The 20,062-nt window shown below is 39.8% G+C and overlaps 1 protein-coding gene and 1 long non-coding RNA gene across 3 annotated transcripts in view; one reads left to right on the plus strand and one right to left on the minus strand.

The window, feature by feature from the left end:
• The window catches only part of Snoo (Sno oncogene), a 121,503-nt gene that overhangs the window by 73,653 nt on the left and 27,788 nt on the right, over window positions 1-20,062 (plus strand). The window lies entirely within an intron of this gene.
• Window positions 1-20,062, minus strand: part of LOC135430285 (uncharacterized) — an 84,858-nt gene that overhangs the window by 33,164 nt on the left and 31,632 nt on the right. For both annotated transcript variants that reach the window (XR_010436582.1, XR_010436583.1), the window contains exon 2: window positions 19,086-19,112. This is a non-coding gene — a long non-coding RNA (uncharacterized LOC135430285). The remainder of the gene's footprint in view (window positions 1-19,085; window positions 19,113-20,062) is intronic.

The following is a 20,062-nucleotide window of genomic DNA, read 5'->3' on the forward strand; positions in this document are numbered from 1 at the left end:
GCTCTCCACAGGTGACACGTAAAAAAACAAATTATGCGAATGCACGAGCTAAAATTGTGGCTCAAAAGGCAAACTAAATTAGGAACAAGTTATATTGAGAAAGAATGAAGAAACTTTTAACTTGAAACCACTTTGATTACTGCTAATTTAATAAAAGCTGGAAAAGCTGACTTTTTTGTACTTGATTTAAGAACGCAAGAATACAAATTTACTAAAAACATTTAGAGCTTATCTGAAAATTAGTACGAATTATACTTAATTCAAGAACTTTGAAGCTGCCGCAAGGCTTCAAAAAGTATAAATTTTTACAACTTGAAATGACTTTCTTACTTGATTTAAGAATTCAATGATAAGTATAAATTGCTCTAAGAACATTTGGCTTATTTGCATTATGAGTCATACTTATTTTAAGATTTGTTTAACTTGAATCAATTTTAACTCCTACTGATTCTTTTAAAGTTGAACTAAGTAGAAATACTATTTAAAATGAATTTTGCTCACAAGAGCATTTAAAGCTTAGCTTAAATGAAGTACATATTACACTTAATTCAAGAATTTGAAGCTTAATTTGGGCTAAAAACCTTAAGAATTGTTGGTTTTGGAATCGAGTGCGTCTTATTATGATTAATTTATACTTTTATTTAAATTTCACATATTTTCCTAATGAAATCTACAGCAATATATTCTATATATTATTTAAAACAATGCTTAAACTCTTTGAGAATTTCAAGAGTTTGCTTTACTTAAAGCTCATGCTAAAAGCTCACATTGAAAGCTCACACTGAAAGCTCTTTAGCGATTGTTTAAATAGGCATTTGAGCTGTTCTGGCACCACTGTGCAGCACGTTGCAGTAATAAACAGCAGCACTACCGACACCATCAAGCCGCAAAGCTCGTGCGTGGCCTGGCCTGGCCAGGCGTGGTGTAGTGTGGCTTGAACGGGGCCGGGATGCTGCCTACCTACCCCTGGCCTGGCATGCAGCTCCACGCTTGTTCATAATCAAAATTAATGATTGAAATTATCTAGGAGCTAAAGTAGGCAGCCGCAGCCGCAGCAGCAGCAGCAGCAACAGTTGCAGTTGCAGTTGCAGTCGCAACGTCAACAACATCATCGACAGCAGCAGCAGGCAGAAGGCAGAAGGCAGCAAATGGCCAACTTGGTTCTGGACTGGCCCACTGATGGCAGCACTTAGACAAGGCTATCAGCACCCAGCAGCAGTTGCAGTTGCAGCCAAAGTTGGCCAACAATTTCATATTAAATTGCCAAGTATTAAATGGGCAGCAGCAGCAGCAGGAGAAGGGGGAGAGAGAGAGGGAGGAGGAGCAGCAGCAGCGAATTGGACTCTCGAGCATTTTACTTCCTTGTTCTGCAAGGTGCTTTGGCGCGGATTAGCTGCAACTGCGGCTAACTGTGGCACAAACTGTTGCAACAACAGCGCCTCCTTGTTGCCTGCAAGGGCTAATTTGTGCAACGCGCGCGGCTTACTCTCAATACACTCACAAAGAGAGAACATTGCACATTTCTGACAAAGTATGCGACGTCTTGACGAGGAGAAATATATCTGCGGATCTCAGTCTCAGTTCTTAAACTTGGCTTCAGTCTAGTTCTTCTGTGGGCAAGCGTATTTAATGTGCGGCTTGTTGCCTGTTTGGCTGCTCGCTGTATTTGCTGGACGTGGCAATAAAAACTAATTATGCCAGGCTCGCTGCTCGGCAGCGTCGCGAGTCAAGTGCCCAGACTCTGATAATAATCTGGCATAATGATAACAAGTCCCGGCCCAGGCTGCGGCTGAGGCTCCGGCTCCGGCTGTAACTGGAGCAGCAGTTGGGCATTTAGGAGCGCTTAGCTGCCACCAAAATGAGCGACTCGTGGCGGATGATTGGCTGTGGCAGGCTCGAGGCGCAATTGTTGTCGGGCAGCACGGCTCCGAAACTCAATTATTTTAATTAGTCGCCTTTTGCCAATTGGCTTTTTTCACACGGCTTCTGGCAAGTGGCATGTGGCAAGTGGCATGTGGCAAGTGGCAAGTGTCAAGTGGCAGCCAATTAAAATGTAAACAGCTAGCGACAAAGTTGGCGAATTCTGCAGATCTCCAGATCGTCGCAGTTAGAGAGAGGGGGGGGGGGAAGGGGGGAAAGCAGCTGCTTCCTGTTGCCAACGACAATTCCAGCGCTGAGCTCTTAACTTGGCCCATTGACAGGCGATTTCCGTTCGACTTTTGTGAGACAAGCCCCGCTCTCCCCCCTCTCCCCTCTCTCTCTCTCTCTTTTATCTAAGCCCGCTGTGGCGCCAAGCTGGCCACAACGCCGGCAGCGCTGCTGGCGCCACAGAAATTTATGTGGCCTAGACCAGATGATCCCTGCTGGCCAGGATCCGGACCAGGCCCAGGCAGCAGCAGCAGCAGCGGCGGCAGCTGGCGGCGCAGAGTTCACGACGCCGTTCATTAAATCGCTGCATAAACGCTGCCACAATTTGCCGCTGGGCCTCGCGACACGCCCCCCTTTCGGTCGGGGCGCAGCCCATTGAGGCAGCTAATGATGAGTTTGTCAGGCGGCAGGTGAGCTGCCACACGCCCGCGGCAAACACAGAGAGGAGCAGCAGCAGCAGAGCCAGCAAATTGCAACAGACAGCGGCTAATCACAGAGGCTGCCGCCAACGTAGCTGCCACAAGCGGCAAGCGGCAGGCAGGCTGTGTTGTTGCCACTGCAACTGCAACTGCAACTGCAACAGCTCCTGCTGCCTGCCTTCTTGTTTTTTTTTTTTTTCATTTACTTTAATTAGCATTTCCGCACGGCCTGTTTGGGGCGAGTGGCAAGTGGCGAGTGGCCAGTGCAGATATATTCCGCATCGATAAATAACATTAATTAAGTTGTTCAATTGGCACTCTGGGCCACGCCCAGCAACACACCAACTGCAACTGCAACCGAGACTGCGACTGCAACAGCAACTGCACGTTTTAATTAGCCACCCCTCACCCTCCCACCTCCTCCCTCCGCTCCTTATTCTAAGCTGGCATTGTTATGGTTGGGGGCCCGGCTTTAAGCTGTTTAACAGCCCCACAAATGCTGACAGCAGCAACAACGACAACAACAAGAACAAGAACATGCCTTGGGTATTGTCCACTCGTAATACCCTACGTAATATTCCTAGCATACAAAAAGAAGTTTACCAGAAAGGCCTTTGCCTGAGTGCATTTGCATCTGTTTACAGCAGGACTTCAGCCAGAGACTAGAGAATGACTAGGATATTACCTGGCGATGCCCGCAACTTGCAAGCTTTCATTTCCAGAGATCTTTGCTCAAATTCAGTTCCACGCTTTTCGCAAAATCCATGCCTCGTTCGTGGAAAATTGGGTTCAAAGTGTTAATCAACGAGAAAAAAAAAAGCTTCAACTTAAGCGTCGAAAATGGGAGGAAAACGTTAATTCCAACATTTGGTTCTGTCCTAATTGAACTTTAAGCCCATTTTCAAATATGTATGTTAAATATAACTTTGAAAATGGAGTAACAGGTGCGGAAAATAGTTGGCAAATTAAAATCTTAAAATTTTGCAAATAACTTGGACCGTGTAAGGCCGGGGAATACCAGCTTGTACATAGTAATAATATTGAATAATATAATAATTATTATCATTATTTTTTCTACATTATTTTCTGTTTCTTTGTTTCTTTTTATAACTTTAACGCCGCATTTGCTGTTGGTAGAAGCGGGCCTAGGGTATCGCCTAGTCGGGCACTCCCGAGCCCCTTGCTTCAATTTATTTTTGCTGTTGCTTTGTGAATGCAAATTTGAACCGGCGAACTGCCATCTGTTGGTTCGAGGCTCAAATATGAACAAATTTATCGACAAAATCGATAAATATCGTTTATAGAGATTCCCTTGAAGCACACAATTTCCCTACACACACACACAAACACACACACACACTCCTATCTCAGTCCATCTATTCCCTAGCTTGATAAGAGAGTATCTCAGTCTTTTATCTTCTCTTTCGGAGAGTTCCACTAGACGAAGCCAAAAGTGTTTCATGTTAATTTCGATGAGATTTTTAATCAGCTGCCCTTTTCTTTGGCTAACCAGCTGCCAACTGCCAACTGCCTCCCACTTTTGACAGCTGCTGTCAGCTGTGGTTGGGGGCGTGGCCGGGCGGAAAGGGTATTCTGTGTTGGGTCAGAGGCGCAGCGCTTGGCTGCGCTTTCAGCTGCTGTCCGCGCAGATTGTTTTGCCCGAGCGATTCGCTCGACGTTAGATCTGCAAAAAGATCGCAGCAGATCGATAACAAAGCGGGGGCGCTTAAAGAGGCGGTCACGAGAGATTGAGAGAGGGGGGGTGGGGGGGGGTGCATAGTGGTTGGGTGCGGGCCAGCAAAATGATCGTAAATAAGCGCTGAAAACTTTATAAATGCGCTAGCGCATAAACTTGGCCGCAAGTTGGGCACAAAAGTTGGCGTGTTTACGAGGCGGCAACCACAATGGTGGTCACGATCAAAAGCGGTCAAGACGACAACAACAACAACAGCAACCACAACAAGAGTAACAACAACAACAAGAACAACAACTGGTGGCACATTGTCGTGTGACAGCCGCCGGTCGAAGCTGGGCCAAGTGCTCCACTGCGATCCACTCCGATCGTGGGCAGCACTCAGCCAGTCGACCACGTCGCCATTGTGGCTGCTGTGACATTCCTGGGCATAAACAATATATAAACATATATATATACATATATAGATATATATATAAAGATATATATAGTTATATCTACAGCTGACAGGCTTTGAATTGTGCTTGATAGACGAGCAGTTACCCTATTGGAAATCAGGCCTTTAGCAGCTGGCACAAAAGTCAAGGGGTTGCCTTCTTTTTGATTTCCCACATTTTCGAACCGCTATGTTGGTTCAAACCCTGCTACGACTAGCTCTTTGGTTATAAACAACTTGCTAATACCCTCTAGAATTTGCAGAATATTCAAATATAAATACTTACCCAAAATCGAGGCTTTTTAAATGTGTTGAAATTTATGAAGATCGACTTTAACATTTCTGCAAAAAAAAAGAAATAAAAAAATATTTTAGATTTAAAACATCCGAAACTTTTGGAAAATGTAGGAAAAACTATTTGTTATCTCTTGAGATTAAACTTACTCGACTAATTTTTTTTTGTAAAAAGTGAATTAATTTTAATTTGAATTATTAGGTAAATAACTTAAAAATTATTGTAAATAAAAATAATAAATTAATGAAAAATAATAACAGCAAAATCAATAGTTTTCCTTAAAAAGGTTAAAATTTTTGTGTAAAAAAAAAGAAAACATTTTTTGTTATCTAAAAATAGTTTAAGTTCTTGAAGCTTGAGTTTCAACTTTCTGTACAAAATATAATAATCATTTTTCATCTAAAAACAGTCGAAGTTATTTGAAGATTGACTTTAAATTTGTTGAACTCGCCACAAAGGGAGTCAACGAGTAGCGCAAGCACTCCCCGCGCACATATTGTTTACAGGGTATACGTCAGCATAGTTTGCCGCATTGTCATAATTATTAATAAGCTTTTGTGGCGCGCACATTTGAATGTGGTCAAGACAAGTGCACACGGCATTTGGCTTTGATGTTGGCCGACTTTCGGCTTAGCTTAGCTGATTTGTCATTAGCCCAAAGTGGGCATGGCCCGTGGGCGTGGCAATGGGCTAAAGATGCTGACTGCGGGCAGTCGCAGTCGCAGTCGCAGACGCAGTTGCAGTTGCAGTGGCAGTTGTCTAATTGCTGCGGCACTTGCAGCAGCAGCTGCCACCAGCGTTGACTGCTGCCTGCAACATCAAGTGGCAATTCCCCATTCCCTCCCCCCCCCCTTTTCTCGCATGCTCCATTCCCCATTTAAATCGCACATTTGTACGCGTCATCCACATCCACATTCAATTCTCTCCATCTGCAGATCTGCATCTCGAGCTGGGGCCATAGCTGGCAGCTAATTTCGAGCAAAAATTAACTCCCCAGCGTAATTTTTCATTTCTTGGAATGGATTTTTACTCGCAACACGACTTGTTGCCACCCCCCCCCCCCCCCCCTCTTCTCTCTCTCTCTCTCCCATCAAGCACCCCCTTCCATCATTTGTTGCCCCTTGCCCTGCCGCAGCCTGTTCTCTAGTCGGTTTTGTGTAAATTGTAGCACAGACATTAGAACATTTCGTCGTTGTTCAACTTTCTATATGCGCATATGTACACTCAGAGAAAATAGATATGCTTAATAAATAAATTATAGATAATAATAAAAATAAATAAATGAATATGAGGTTGGTCGGACTAAGATTTTAAGTGCATCTTGCACGCTTGAATAAACTTAAATTAAATAAATCGATCTTGTTTCAAGGAGAAACTTAAGTCATTTTCACTTAAGCGTTAAAAGCTCTTAATTTTTTTGAATAATCTTAAATTAAATAGGAATCAATCTTATTTGAAAGTTGAAAAAACATAAAATAACAAAAAGAAAAACTTTCTAAATATTAAAGGTTCTTCAAGTAGATTTTGGGGTTTAATATACCTAAATTAAATAGGAATCAATCTGTTTTTTAACTTAAGATAAAAGTTCTTAATTTCAGGTTCATTTTAGGCTTGAATACTCTTAAATAAAGTAGGAATCAGTCTTATTTAAAGTTACAAAAATTCAAAAGAACAAAGAAAGAAAAACAAGAGCTTTTCTTATTTAAATCAAGTTTTAAAATTGCTTAAAGCAAGCACAAAGTGACTCAGATTTCGTTTCTGATTGATAAAAAGTTCATAAAATCAGAATTCAAGAATTTTTTAAAAACTGTTGATAAAGTTACCAAAAAAATGAAAGAAAAATAACTTGTAATAAAGAAAAAATACCTATAAAAAGAAGTTCACAGCTTCTTAAAATAATCGCTAACTTTTTGAAAAAGAAAATAAATAACTAAATATATTAACAAAGCTTCATAGTTTAAGTTAAGCTTGTAAGTATTGCATTTAGGAACTTCGCACTTAAAAAAGTTACTTGAAATAAGAACTAAGCGCTTAGATTAAGCAATTTGTAGCTTCGATCAATTTCGACAGTGTTCTTTCGGAGAGTGTATTTCAGTGTGTGTGTGTGTGTGTGTGTGCCACACATATGTAAATATTGGCTCGAGTTATATCATTTGCAAAAATCTTGTGGCCAGCCAAGCAGGCAGCATAAATGGCAACGGCTTTGACTTCTGCTGCTGCTGCTTCTTCTTCGGCTTCTGCGCCCCCAAAATGCGGAAGTTTAAACAAAAACTGAACGCAGAGAAAGTTTAGAGAGGGGCGTGTGTGTGTGTGTGTGTGTGTGAAGTGAAGTGTATTTTGTTTGTTTTAGTTGATTTTTTGTGTACATTTTTTGTTGGGGCGCATTCGGAATCTCTTGCAACATTTGCAACTGTCAACGCGACAACGGCAATTCTGGCTGTGGCCACAGTTGCCACAGTTTTGTTGCCAATTTGGAGTAGGGCCAATAATGTTGACGATGCCCCGACTGCTTGCAGCTAAATGAATTATTCCTATTATTAATTTTGGCATTAGACTGAAGACAAATAATTATGTGCAGCATTTGCCATTTATTTGGCTGCTTCGGCTCCAGCATTAAAGTTCTTAACTATTTTGGGCAAGACACGATTTTTGCTGCTTCTGAATTGTTTAGCTCTCCAAAGCTCCAAAAGCTTTAAATTGTTGGGCTTGAAATTGATTTTGTATTTCGAGGTAACTACTTTGCACGGGCAAAGCCGGGCTATGTGAAAATTATGTGCTCAATATTGATTAAATGCAAAATTGATTTCGATTTTGTATTAAAAGCAAAAAAGTTGACCGAGCAAAGCCGGGTTATGTGTAAAAATGATGTGCTTAAAATTGATTTTGTATTTAGAGTCAGGTCAATTTGACCGTGCAAAGCCGGGCTATGTACTTCTTAGTTCCTTATAATCCGAAAAGCTTCTCCAATTTGTAATTTTTTAAGTTTTCGCAACATTTTTCGTTAGAATTTTCAGCTCAAAATCGATTCAATTTCTTCTAGACTTTCTCAGCTGACTTTTATTATATTTTTTCCCGATTCCTTTTAAGTTTTCTTTAACTTATGCCAATTATTTTCTATTGCCCTTTGGTTAAAGCTATCTCTACGAGAGAACTAGCCTTTCCTTTTGTCTGCGCACACAGATCCTTTCGCCCACATTTATGTGGCGAATGTTGTTGTTGTTGTTGAACCTTGAAGCGTTATTTCTCGTGTGGCAATTGGAAAAGGCAAACAAATGGTTAAACACTCTGTTAGACGGCTGGCAACTTGCCTGCCCCAGCTGTCAATGACATGAATTGCAAGCCACAACAACAGCAACAACAACAACAACAACTTGAAGCTACAAGCCAAATCCGAATCCGAATCCAAATCCAAATCCGACTGGCCACATGTGCGCCGCCAAATCAAAACGTCAAATTATAATTGTCTACGAGTTGTTTGTGCAATTCTTTTTTTTCTTCTATTTTTTTCAGGTACACCCTGTAACTATTGAAGAAAGGTAAAGTAGGGTATATTGCAGTTGGGCAAAAGTATACATTTATTCTTGGGCAGCTTTAAAAGTCATCCCATTTATGATTGTCTTTCTGTTCGCTTGACTATATAATAGCGATATATATCGATCTTCAGCCCAACATTTCTTGAACACATCTCCAAAATCATGTCTCCAAGATCATATGGACTAGATACAAGGCTTGCAATTTAAGTAGACCATCCAGTTGGCTTCAACTTCAACTTGGCTTTCGAAATCGATATATATTGATTTGTAGACATTTTTGAGTATAGATCATCGATTATGGAAGCGAAAGAATACTAAATATTAGAATTTATAATTAACCGTACAATATGATCAAGTTCATTTCAAGCTATGCATACATTTACCCATTTTCCCAGAATCGGTATATATATATCGATTTTTACCACATTTATCTAGTGATAATCGACGGCGTATATACTTAGTAAGATAACAAAATTTGAAAATTTGATTTCAAACTACAGATAAATTCGCCCATTTCCCAAAGTCGATATAAATCGATTTTATGACCACATATTTTCAGCGTATCTCAGAGATTATTAAAAAAATATAGAGCTAGATAATAATATTTTTATTATATTTATAAAAGCGTACCATGCGATTAACTCGCTTCTGAACTATGGATAAATTCGCACTTTTTCCCAAAATCGATATATATATCGATTTAAAGATCACATTTTTGGAGCATATGTCAGAGATTAAAGAAAGTTTATAAAGGTAAGATAACAAAATTTATAAAACAAAAGGGTGCCATACGATCAAGTATGGACAGTTCCGTGCATTTTCGCATAATCGATATATATCGAATAAAATTAATTGCCAAACATTTACATATTTGGATGCCTTCCTATATTCCTCAATAATAGAGAGGTCTAGACATCTGATATTTGGTATAAAGACACATCTGAAAGCCTTCCCTAAGCTTTGAAATTCTAAGATCGATTGGGCTTCAAAGAGAAAGAAATAGATAGGGTAGCCGATAGTCGGGCAGCTTAATCTTTTGCATTGGCCTTTTGTCTTGTGGCACGAGCAACAGAAACAGTTAGAGCGCACGACGGCAACTGCAACCAAGCCCCAAAAAAAACAGAAAAAAAAACAGCCAAGACAGACGCCCACGCGGCGGGCGGAGCTGGCGGCAGGAAACCCAAACTCAAAGTCAAGTCAAGTCAAGAAATGCGCCCAAGCGCAACGGGGGCGCGCCACAGGCCCAAAGACTCGAGACCCGAGACTAGAGAGTCGAGACTAGAGAGTCGAGACTAGAGAGTCGAGTCTAGAGACTGGAGACTGGAGACTCCGAGACCCGCGACTGTAGACTGTCTTCTCTGTGGCATTGGACTCGCATGTGTGTCAGCGACTCGAGCCGCACCCCCCACTCTGCCCCTCGACAGCAATTGGCTGATTCCTTAACTGGGCTATGCCGAGGTCAGCGCCTGGGTTCGCTCTGTGCATGGCCAATGAGCAACAACCGCCTGCTCTTGAGCCTGAGCCTGAGCCTAAGCCAGAGTCAGAGTCAGAGTCGGAGTATGAGTCCGAGTCTGTTTTGCCCAACTGCGTCGCGGGCGTCGTCAAACTGTCTGCAAACTGTTTTGTCGATTGGCAATTAGCTGTGAATCGAGCCCAGCCACACACAAAGTTCGCGGCCCAAAAGCCAATTCAACGTTTGCCCCCCCCCCCCCCCCCGCTAACCCCCTCGACCCCCCCCCCCCCTCCCTCCCTCGACTCCCCCTCGCTTGGCCTGCTGCTCGATTGTTCAATTTTCGGTTAATTGGTTCTGATTGTTTTCGAGGCGTGTGCTTTACCCCTCCTCCCTCCCTCCACCCTCACTCCCCTAACTTGCCCTATACAAGAATTGTTTTTTGTTCTCTTTTCTTAAGAACTAAGGAAAATTCTGAACATTCATTATGTTTTTATGTATTGGTAACTGCAGTTCAACCCATAATATATGTATATGCCCCTTACTCTTTTTATTTTTCCAAAGCAACTAGAAGTTTCAGCTATAAGAACTTTAAGAGTTTCTTAAAATAATAATTATAATATATAATATAAAATATAATAATAATATTTGTAAGATTTGTATTGAATAGACAGAATAGATAGATTGAATAGATCTTTAGGATTTTTATTTTCTTTCTATTTTTTTTCTCTTAACTTTGTTTTTTGACCAATCCCGAGATTTTAGTCTGGGATTCTGCTCATGAAAATATTGATAGAACTCATTTATCTATTATAATATTAATCCTTGAGCCTTTTATTTAACTTTTTATATATATATTATTTTTATCTTTCTTGAGAATTAGTTGTAGAATTAATAGGTCTCATGAATTAACAACTTCCTGAGCAGTCATAATTTTTTAAGATCATTATTTGCATTTATAAAATTCAACATTTTTCTAATAAACTCAAGTCCCAGAGTTGATTAGTGGAAATCATATTTGATTAAGATTTGTCTAGTTAATCTGTTGTCTGTATACGAAAGCCTATTGAAAGGGTATCTGGCAGTCGCTAACAACAGCTAAGAGAAGAGTTTTTTTGTCCGCTGCAAACAACTAATTGGTTGGCGTTGTTCTGCTTGTTCTTCTCGTTGTTCGCCACACAAATTATGTACTTTAATTTTGTTGATTTGTTGCATGTCTTTTTTTGGACATTTGCATGCAATTGTTTTTTAGCCAGCCTCAAAGCTGACTAATGCATACGAATAAATAGACTTATATATATATATGTATATATACAATTAAACCGATTAAACAATAATTTTCTTTCTTGTTTCTTTTTGTCTTTGCAGGTAAGCAGCTTTGAACCTTAACATGTCGAAGGTCGTCAGCAATTGGGATCAAATGTTGTAAGTTGCGATGGGGAGGGGTGGGGGGTTTGGGCTGGCCTGTGTGCATGTAAAACAACGGCTAATTATCGCTTAATCCGTTGACGTTTGCAAGACGTGGGCGTGACCCACGCGACGTTGTTGTTGCTGTTGCTGTTGTTGTTGCTGTTGCTGCTGTGTGGGCTGCAGCCACTTTACATGCGAGCTGCAGCAACAATTGCAGCTAACAACTTGATGCATTTTCATCAACATCGTGCCGCTGGCAATTATATTTCAGCCAAACAATAAATTAATTAAATGGAAAATCGTGCGCTGTCTCTTTGTCTGCTGTTGTTGTTGTTGCTATTGTTGTGCAGGTTCTTAAGAGGCCGACAAAAGATGCCGTGGCTTAAATGTATGTAATTTTAATTGCCCGTTTGCCAAATATGGCTAACAACAACAGCAACAACAACAAAAGCAGACGGCAAGTGCGCAACTAACAGCAACTGTTGCTAACAGAGCTGCTGTTATTGCTGCTGTTGCTGTGTACGCTGCTGCTGTTATTGCTGCTGCTATTATAGCTCCTGCTGCTGTTATTGCGGGTACTGCTGTTATCAGCTCTGCTGCTGTTATTGCGGCTACTGCTGGTGCTGTTACTTCTTCTGCTACTGTTCTTGCTGCTGGTGTTATTACCTCTGCTGCTGTTATTGCTGCTAATGGTGTTACTACCTCTGCTGCTGCTGTTATTGCTCCTGTTGCAGTGTACGCTGCTGCAGCTGTTATTGCTACCGCTGTTAATGCTACTGCTGTTAATACTGCTGCTGTTATAGCTCCTGCTGCTGTTATTATCTCTGCTGCTGCTATTGTTGCTGCTTCTGGTGTTATTGCTCCTTATGTTTTGTCTTCTTCATGTCTGTGCGTTTGTCTGGGCTATGTCTGTCTGTCAATTTTAACGCTGGCAACTTCTCACTGTCAACATTTGCACAAATTTGTTGCTGATTTGTTGTTGTCGCATTTTGAGTGGTGAAAATTTTTAAACGCTTTTTGCTGTCAATTAAATGCAACGCATCAAAAAATGCTTTAATAAAAACTGGCGCCGCATGCGTTGTTGCTGCTGTTGTTGTTGTTGAAGTTGCTGTTTTTATTGTAGTTACTGTTGCTGTTGTTGCAGTGGCTGTTGTTGTCGTCACGCCCGCTGCTCACTTTTCTTGCATGTCTGTCACGCTTTGCCTGTGACAGTTGTCAACATTGTTGCTGGCAACAAATTAGCAAAACTCCGACATGTTGACTATTTGTTAAAGTTGCTGTCGTAGTTGTTGTTGTTGTTTTTTAATAGTTAACCGCTTTTTAAAGCATTAAGGAAGTTTACCTAAACAAATATTTGTGTTTCAGACCATAAACAATTTTAAAGCGAAGAAATTCATATTCTATTAGGAATAGGCCTTATATTTGAGACTTATGTGCTTAAGCTTTAACGGTTTTTAAAGCTTCAGCTATACATATGTATATTTCTATGTACATATGTATATATACATCCCTATATACATGTGTATTCACATTCGTATAATTCATCAAAACTTATGGCGAAAAGCTTAAAGAAAACATCTAGAGCAAAGCTCATGATAAAATATTTTAATAATTCAATTATATATAAGACAAATCAAAGTATTCTAACAACTCGAGAAGAATTAAACTGATTTAAGTAGAAGTTTTTTCAGTCATATTCACATATTAATAACCTAATAAAAATAGGCCATATAAATAAATAAATAAATTGATTCGATCGAAATTCGACTCCAAGTTTACGATTTAAATTCGACGCAGAATTTTTGCTGTAAATCTTTAATCTCAAACCAAAGCGGCGAAAAGCATTTCATATTTAATTAACAGCCTCAGCACTCGAGCACAATAAACACACTCAACACACACACACACACACACACACACACAACACACATGGAACGAGTCGCTCTTTTGTTTGTGCTTTGCGCTTTGTGCATGCCAAAATACTCGTGAAAAAGGCTAATCAAAGGGCAGCGCGACGCAGGGGTAGGGGGGAGGGGAACTTACGCAGGAGGGGGCGTGGCGCTGCTGGTCAGTGGCCGCCGCAAATGAAGTTGAGTGACTGACGGAATGATTGACAGACGGACTGACTGACTGACTGACTGACTGTTGGACTGAGCGCTCCAACTAAGAATCCTATGTGTGTGTGTCTGTGTGTGTGTGTTGGCTTTGATTATGTACACACACACACCCCCAACCATCTGACACTCCATTCAAACCCCCTCCTCCTGCTCGCTCACGCCCATGCCTTGCTTTCTTTAAGCTGCGCCGTTATTTTTTCGGCTCTTTTTTTATATTTTTTTGCAATTTGTTTATATTACATGTCGCACAGTTGTTGGCCGGACAAAATACGGGACAGGAGCAGGGGGAGAGGGGGGGGGGGGCGGACAACTCGAATCGGCTTCAAAGGCGGCGCCGACTGACATGCCACGCCCCGGCTGGCATGGGCTTTTTGGTATAATTGGAGCAGTTGCCGCTGTGCCGCAATTTGTGGGTGTTGACAAAAGTGTTTGATACGCATTAAAGAAGAGCGGGGCAGCTGGCGGGGGAGGGGGTGTCTAAACTAATTGTTGCCAGCAGACGGCATATTTGAGCAGCATGTTTCAAGCATGACTTCATCTTGACCTCGTCATGAACAGACGCCAGCGGGCAGCGGCCCACACAAAAAATAAAAATATACATATATAAAAAATATTTATGTGAGTGAGCGTGTGTGTGTGTGTGTGTGTGCTGCACAGACAGCTTGTCTGCTGCGACTGTGGCGTCGGCGCATTAAAAGCTATTTTTATTGATGAAGCATAGCAATAGCTGCGCAACATTGTTGCCAGCACTCTCTCAACAATGTTGCATTTGACTTGATTCGCCTGCGCTGCACTCGACACTCACAGTGCGAGATGTTGCGGCAACATTGTTGCGCTAGCTGTGTGCCCGCAATGACAATGACAAACGGCCCTGCAATTGATTCGCCGCGCGCAGCTTTAACTGTTGTTGTTGTTGTTGTTTTTGCTGCGCTCTTTGTGTGTGGTCTTTTCCCATACTCAGTTGATGGAGTCAAAAAGAGTATATTGGTCAGCAATTGAAGCTTGACTGGAAAGTTTGCATAAAGTCCGCCTTAGGCGTGTCAGCTGCATACGATTTTACGCCGAGAGCCTTAAAATGACCAAAATTTGATATGTCCTCAGTTACAGTTTGACAGTTCCTACTCTGAGTTAACAGTTTGGAGGTCATCAAACCAAGAAGTAATATCTTTTCGACTGATTCAATTGTTAGGGTATTTTGCAGTCGGATATAAGCGACTTCTTGTGTATCCGCGCTCGCCATTTAAGCTTGAGTGCCTTTTCTAATTCACACTTTTTTTGTTGTTGTTGCTGCGCCGGCGGCCCGCATGTGACGACGTTTGCGTTTTTATGCGACCTGCAATGAAGAAGAAGAGCGCGCGCTTGGACCACACACACGCAGAGCTGAGTCTAGGCGTACATAGAGATCGGGCCCAAGTCCAGACATTGTCGGACGTGATGAATGAACAGCGGACAGGCAGTCAGTCATCGTCATTATCAACATCAACGTGATCATCATCAACATTATCAACATCATAAGTTGGCTGTCCGCTTGGCTCGTCCGTTGTCAGCTTTGTGTGTGACTTTGTCGCCGCCGCTTGTCATCGTTAACATTGCCATTGCCGTTGCCGTCGCTGTCGCCGTCGCCCGTTGTCCACGAATTCGCCGTCGTCGTCGTCGCGCCGCTTTTCACGGCGTTCGCTGAATTTGCAAATGAGCTTTGCTTGAAAAGCTCAGCGAGGCGACTGACAGTAGGCGGCATTTGCCGCCACCGCAGCCGTCGCTTTGGAATGTGTCGCAGCGTGCAAATGTAAAAGGCTAAAAATGGCGAAAAAAAAACCGCCACACGTGACTGGTCAAATGGCCGCAAAACAGCTATGTACGTTTTCCGCAGCGGCCTCAACTCCAGCTAACTGAGCTTGTGTTTTGGTTTTTTTTTTGTTACCTGCCTCGTCAGGTAGACATCGCATCTATGCGCATAAACCATATTTAAGGCGGTCAGCTAAACACATTGCCAAAATCTTTAAACGATCTGGCTATAAAAAACTGTGTGAACATTTTTTTGCCATATATGTACGTTTGTTTAAATTGCATGACGACGCTTTGATACTCTTCTAAAAGCGACTTTCAAAAATATTCAATATATGTTTTTCAAATATCGATTGTTTATATCAAATATCGATTGGCATAGTCGATACTATCGATAGTTAAACGATCTGACTTTAAAGAAGGTGTAAACGAACCTTTGATACTCTTCTTAGACTTACTTTCGAAAGTATTCACAGTATGTTTGTCAAAGAAAACTAAAACTAGTTTAAAACAAAGTCGATTGAACCAATCGATACTATCGCTCAATTAAACGATAAGGCTATAAAAACTGTGTGAACGAAGCTTTGATATCCTCCTTAAAGCTACTATCAAAAGTATTCAATATTTGTTTTTCAAGGAAAACTAAAACTAGTTTATATTAAATATCGATTGGCAAAATCGATACTATCGATAGTTTTAGTCATTTTAGACCGTTAAAGTTTGAAGCTTCTAAATTAGCTATTACAACATAATTAGAATCGAAATTTTATGATATCATTTCACATTAAAGATAAAGATATGTTTATAATATCGAAAGAGTTTTTAACTTCTGTATTTAACATATATATGTTATCTAACAGTTATGTCAGACAAGCTGACTAATTCGATATACTCTACTGCGCCTAGGGCAATCGGGCAGTTTATTTTGTTTGCTCCGCATTCCTAGCCTTAAAGTGGCGGCGCGGCAAGGGGGGGGGGGCAATGGCAACGCCCGCCTCTAATGGCACTAGCCCCCCCCCCCCCCCTTCCCCCTTCCCCACCCTCACATTACCTTAAAAGTCTGGCGTCTGGCTTTTGGGTTTGGATTTTTGAATTCAGAAATTTGCTTAGATGTTGGCTTTGTTGGTAGCGGGGTACAGTGGTGGGGAGAGGGGGGGGGGGGGAGAGGGGCGAAGCGATTTCCCGGAATTGTTTGTCTTTTGTTGTCGTCGCGTCTGGAGCGGCATTTGCGGCTTTGTGTTGTTTGGATGCCGTTGTGAATTGAATTTCTTGGCGCGCTGCTGGCACAGCAAAAAAATGAAAACAAGCAAGAAGAAGAACAGATCATAACAACAACCCAACAACAACAACAACAATAGTAATAATAATAATAATAGCGACAAAAACAATGGCAAATGGCCACGCACAAAGATGCGCAGCTTCCAGGAATCGGCGGACAGACGCAGCTCATTCATTCATTGAGCTCATCCGAATCTTGATTGAATTACAGCGCCAGGTTTCTTGGCTCCAGGTCAAACCAGGGGGCCGGCGGCAGGTGGGGCAGCAGGAGCTGAGCGTAGAGGGTAGGAAGTCGGCTAGGGCTGCGTTTCGCAGAAGGATCTAAACACAACAATTCGCGGAACTGGGTCGCCTTTGACCGGGAATCGCAGCAACTGGGCAACTGGGAAACTGGGCAACTGGGCAACTGGTTGTTGACCCAATTCGTTGCCAGAAGCCGCAAGGGAGCCTCCCGCCGTATGCTCCATAAATTACAAAACCTCAGAGCCCACAAATGTCAACTGGCTGTTGCACATCGGCGTGTGGGTCATTTCATGTCTGCAACAAGATTTTCTTGTATAAATTTAGAAAATGAAAACGAATGAAAAAAATTGTAGACAGCAGATCTTATGATATATGCATTCGAATAAAATCTAAAAAAAAAAAACGGGCAATTCATGTCTTTTTTATGCCCTCGCAGCGGGTATTTTAGTTTTGGAAGTGTTGAAGTTTTCGGAAGTAAGCCGGTTCGAATCACTATGTAACTATAAAAAAAAATTGGTTCGAGTATTAAGTTCTTACTTGTGAGATTCTTGGTGCTTCAAACGAGATAAAAATCCAAATGCTTCGTTTTAATGTGGAATGGAAGTTAAATGGAAAATCATTTATCTTCCATTTGATAATTGGAAGTTTATTTATATCAATTGTACTATCGAAAAGTCAGTACTTTTTTATATTATTAATATTATTTTACTACTTTTTTTTATTTTATTACTATTTTTGTTATTTTATTTATAGTTATCTTTATAATCCTATTACCATTATTATTATTATTAATATTTATTAAAATACTATCATTATTTTATTTTATTACCTAATAAATAACAATCAAATAAAATAATAATATTTTAGTAAATATTAATAATAATAACCATAATAATAATGGTAATTAGCTTATTATTAATATTATTATTATAACTTATTTATTTTATTATTATTATTTATTTTATTAGCTAATAAATGTTAATCAAATAAAATAATAAATATAATATAATAATAATATAATAATAATATTAATAATAAACTAATAATAATGTTAATAACAAATTATGTATTAGTTTAATATTTATATTATAATAATTAATATTATTATTTAAATTATATTAATCAATATTACCATCTTTATTATTATATTAATGATATTTATTTTTTTATATTATTATAATTTTTTTAACATTATCATTAAACTTTATTATTATCATAAATGATATAATCCAAGTTTCTTTCCAACTATCATTTGAAAATATTTTGTTAACGAACCGATAAATATATCCTAAAAATTGTCACATAGGGTATCTCTCTATCACCCAACTATAGTTAGCTCTCGAAGCCATATTTCGTTTTTTGCTCTTTCCAATCGTAAATCCGAAATGATGTGTGTCAAAAAGCAAAAAAAAGCCAAATTAAATGCAGGCACACACACAGAGGCCCGAGTTGAGGGAACACCTCTGCAAAGTGTCCACAAAATATTTTTGATTTGTTGAAATCGAAATTGAGTTTTTAGATTTGTGCGTGTGTTTTTTTTTCTCCAAATTGTATTTATTTGTATTTTTGTTGTCCAATCTATGCTAAACAGCCTCCCACATGGCCAGACGAGTGTTTCACATAATATATATAAATAAAAGAAACTAAGTAGAAAATAAACCCGTCTGGCCAAAAATAAATGTGAACCAGAACCGAATGTCTCGAATGTTATTTGCCCCATTTGGTTGTGTCTTCATTTGTGGCAAATGAATTTATTATTTACGAACAGACTCGCGACAAGTTGGCATCTCATTAGAGCCAAATTAGCCGAGAGACAAAACACATTATCATATTGTAAACCATAATATTCGCAAAGGCCAAGCCACGCCTTCTATTAGGACTTAACTGACCATAAAGTTATCTGTTGTTTTTTTATATTTGTTCCTCTGCAATTTCTTGGCCCATAAACAAAGCGTTTATAGCCACATTCTCGACTTAATAACTTTTGTCTGATGTACAGTCGGGCAGTTAAATAAAGTTTGTCTTCTTTTTTTACATTTATTTCTGGCGTCAGTTTATGTTAATTTCGGGCTACCAAATCGTCGAGTTCTCTAGCTAAGCGTGGAGTACTACGGAACCAGTTAATAGGTCTATAAAATCTCTAATGAACTTGAGCTCTTAAGCACTCCGCAAATTAATAACAATTTATGATTAACTAACTTCGTGTCATTAAATTTATATAAAATAAAAAAAAAACAAGCATTTACTTTTAAGCGAATATATAAACACGGAAACTTACCCCAATTATTATGCACTTAACAATTATCTGAAAAACATAAAAAAATGTTATTAAAAACTTGAAAAGTCAACATTAAAAAATATTCGAATTTTCTTTTAATATTTCCAATAATATTATTATATATAAACAGATCTCTCATTTAGCTCGATGAAAAATGTGAATATGAATAGTTTGAAAACTATATTTCCGATAATCTTATAGATCTAATATTTATTTATTTAAAAGAAAGAAAAGATTAATATGATCAGATATGCACATATATCTATTATTTATTTATGAAATATATATAACATCTGATTTATTAGGAAGATCTCTAACATCTTGAATATCATTATACATAGATATATGAATATATATATTATATATTTTACAAAATAGATCAATAATTCTTTAAAACTTTAAAAGCCGCCCACGAATACCTATAACATCTCTAACGTTTAAAGATCTCTGGAGAGCAGCTAATGCAAAATTTCGAATATACGTAATATTCAAGAGCCCGTGACGAGCTTGCGATCAGATCGGAGTTGACTCTAGGTGTTAATGATAGATATGCGAGGCAGCCCATGCCTGGCTGAGTCTTTTGAAGTTGTCGCAATGCGTGAAGTTGGGCGCATCAGGTGCCCGTAGATTATTAACGGGAAAAAAAGCAAAGCAAAGCTAAGAAGAAGAAGAAGAAAAAACACACATATAATAAGGGGGCGGTGCAACAGTGAAAGGGAGGGGCGGCGAGTTAAAGGGCAGCGACGAGACGCCAACGCAGACAACGCAGCGCAGCAGCTGCAAGAGACAAACACAAAGTGAGAAGGAGCGAGAGAGAGAGAGAGCGAGCGAGCGAGAGGGAAGAGACAAATGCAATGCAACATAAATAAGCGCATGGCAATGAGAAAAAAATATAGGAAAAAAAAATAAACAAAAAGGAAAATAAAACAAAAAATTGTCTTTTATGATGTTGGCTGCAATTTTTTTCTGCTTCTTTT

Source organism: Drosophila montana, unplaced genomic scaffold (assembly GCF_035044405.1).
Source record: "Drosophila montana isolate Dmon_TW-CO22-7 unplaced genomic scaffold, ASM3504440v1 contig_2_1, whole genome shotgun sequence".
In the NCBI taxonomy this organism is placed as follows: domain Eukaryota; kingdom Metazoa; phylum Arthropoda; class Insecta; order Diptera; family Drosophilidae; genus Drosophila; species Drosophila montana.